This window comes from Nicotiana tabacum, chromosome 7, assembly GCF_000715075.1.
Source record: "Nicotiana tabacum cultivar K326 chromosome 7, ASM71507v2, whole genome shotgun sequence".
In the NCBI taxonomy this organism is placed as follows: Eukaryota; Viridiplantae; Streptophyta; class Magnoliopsida; order Solanales; family Solanaceae; genus Nicotiana; species Nicotiana tabacum.
The window spans coordinates 123,365,749-123,368,538 of record NC_134086.1 but is presented as its reverse complement, the minus strand read 5'-3'; the positions used below and the strand labels follow the sequence as shown (position 1 = coordinate 123,368,538).

General features: G+C 34.7%; 1 long non-coding RNA gene across 1 annotated transcript; it reads right to left on the bottom strand.

Annotated features, from left to right (window-relative positions):
* Positions 1–405: 405 nt before the first annotated feature.
* Positions 406–2,400, bottom strand: LOC107785257 (uncharacterized). The gene is made up of 2 exons (XR_012711383.1): positions 2,165–2,400; positions 406–1,453 (listed from the first exon to the last, which is right to left on the bottom strand). It is a non-coding gene; the product is annotated as an uncharacterized LOC107785257 (long non-coding RNA).
* Positions 2,401–2,790: the final 390 nt, after the last annotated feature.

Sequence of the window (2,790 nt, the reverse complement as noted above, 5' to 3'; positions counted from 1 at the left end):
GATAGTTGACATTTAATAAATTTCAAAAAAAAAAAATTAAATTTTTTTTCTTTCTCTTAAATGTAATAATGTGTTAATAATTTTTTGTCATGATTGCGGATTCACTTGCGTAGCGCTATTATGACTAAATCAATAAATTTCGTCTTGATCACGCATTCGCCTGCGTAGTGTGATTATGACATCTTATTACCCAAATATTTTTTAATAATTCTAACAATCAAGAGATTAAAAGCGGATAGGTAAAACATGAAAATCATGTAAATCACAGTTTGTCCAAAGTTAATTTAAGCCAAGTTTTAAGTCAATAAAGCGACTGTGTTAGAACCACGGGGCTCGGGGAATGCCTTGCACCTTCTCCTCGGTCAACAGAATTCCTTACCCAAACTTTATTTTTACGGACCGATAAAAAAATATAGGCAACCTTCCTTTGAATAGGGATTCAAATAAATGATGACTTGGAACAACGAAAAATTTAATTCCAAGTGGTGACTCTATAAATAAAATAATTCCTACTCAAATTTGTCAAACCCACAAACTCATAACACACATTATATCATTTGGGGGTAGGAAAAGGGTGTGACACAAAGTCAACTTTGGAAGAAAAAAAAAAGTTAATTCTTTTTAACTTCGATAGCAAACACGTTAACCTCGGCGTGCAACAGCGATGATTTTGAAATTTGGAGTAGTTTTTCAAAGAAAGAAGGATATTCCTGTGTATGCACATATTGGTGACGTAGGAGTATTTCCAGTCCCACTCTATTAGCTCCTCATGGTTCGTCGCTGCAGATGGAAAGCAAACAATTTTGACGAAACCCAACAAATGATCAACTCACCATTTAAGATTCCAATGGGTTTTACGTCCCCTGGATACCCATAAATATTCAGCTCATAAGTCATATCAAGAATTATCGTCTCCCTTCGGCTCCACGTATAATGATCATCTCCTAAAATCCATGTATCCATTGACGTCTTACCATCACTGAAAATTGAAAACTTGCAGAAGGAGACATGGCCTTCCATTTCAAAGAGGTGCATCTGTCTATATCCTCCGTGTAAAATCTGGATTTTACATATTCCTCGCGGATGAGATATCACATCAAATTCCTCATTTTTTATGTCAAATATAATGATTGACAGTTCGCAAGTATGATAATAACCATTATAAAAAGATCCATTCATCCAATAAATAGTATCCTTTTTAACTATATGAGATCCTCGATCCGAAGGAAATATTAAAGAATACATATTATTACACAACTTCATGTTTAACAGAAAAAGAATCACCTTGATACTAAACCAGATCGAGCCTGGTCGTAGATCAGCCCTCAGGTCTTCTTTCGAAATTATCGAACATGATGACTTATCGGCTTGAGGCTTCTTTTCTTTTCAAGCTGAGTAGAAAGTCTTCTAGGCTTTTCGCTTTTAGAATCCTCTTACAATCTTTCCAGCCTACCTGTATCAGAATTCAGATTATTGGACACCAATAAGTCAAGCCTAAGCATATTGAATTCTATAACTACCCATAGGAGATACTAATATTCCTTGGTGACTGGATGAGAAAAGAATGCACGAATTTTACCACATGGGATAGCAAAGGTATGTTGACAGGGTTGACAATATTATAGGACAATAACCTTTGGTCGCAGTTTTGTTTGTGATTAAAGAAGAGCAAGCCATGGTGCGAAAACTCGAGTTTAGGACAATTGTAGTAGTACTTGTTAGCACCACACAGTTTTGATTTCACTCGAATCTTTTTATTAGTACTCCCACCGTTTGTGACCCTGTTTGACTGGGCACAGAGTTTAAGAAAAAGTGAAGACTTTTAAAATTTGTGGTCCTAAACAAGTCAAAAAGGTGCCAGAGCATTTGTGTGATTATAAAAGCTTCTCATTAAGGGTAGAATTGTAAGTTTAAGCTAAATTGTTACCAAATTTAGAAAGAGGTCATTTTTTTTGGATCGTACCAAAAAGGAAAGAGGTTCACATAAACTGGAACAGAGGAAGTAGTAATTATTTTTTGATGCTTTTCGTCCCATTCCCCGAGAAATAGTAGATTCTTTGGAACTTTTTCGAATGATATCTCTTGGAATACCAAAATAGGAGCAGGGCCATGGTTCATATACAAGTCATTGAAATGTGGTGTTGATATTAAAAAGTTCCAATACCTGCAGATAAGTTGGCAACGGATTAGGTCTTAGATCTGCTGGAAGTCTGCTTAGAATATCCATCCATATGTCATCTGGAAGAGGTTTACAACGCTCAGTTGGAATATAAGACAAGCAAGAATGAACCATTATTAAACTGTTTGATTTAGGTTTTTTGGTGATAGGAAAGATAAGTACTACATTGGTAACCAGAAAGAGGCAATATATATGGAAAAAATATAGCGCTTTTGGTCTCTTGGATCCATAGAACGGACTAAGTAGTCAAGTACTAGAACTCTTAACTCTATCTTATATTAATCTCATAGTTATCTTGTACTCTAATGTATATAAAATCTGTACTTATCTCAAGAAGTTGATGTACTTATCTTATTTTTGTACTTCTCAGTTCTCACTGTAAATAGACGCAACTCAAGTTATGAGATTATGTAGTTTCTTTTTTCTAAACTAACTTACGCAATTAAATTTTATTAAACAAAATATTGAACATTTGACGACACATGATGTTCTTTTATCATTAAAAAAACCAACTTGTTACGGAATTTCCAGCGCTTCCTTGAAAAACACATGAAACTGTTTGATCTAATTTCCGAAGAGAAGGAAAAGGCAATGGACAAACTCTAGCAATA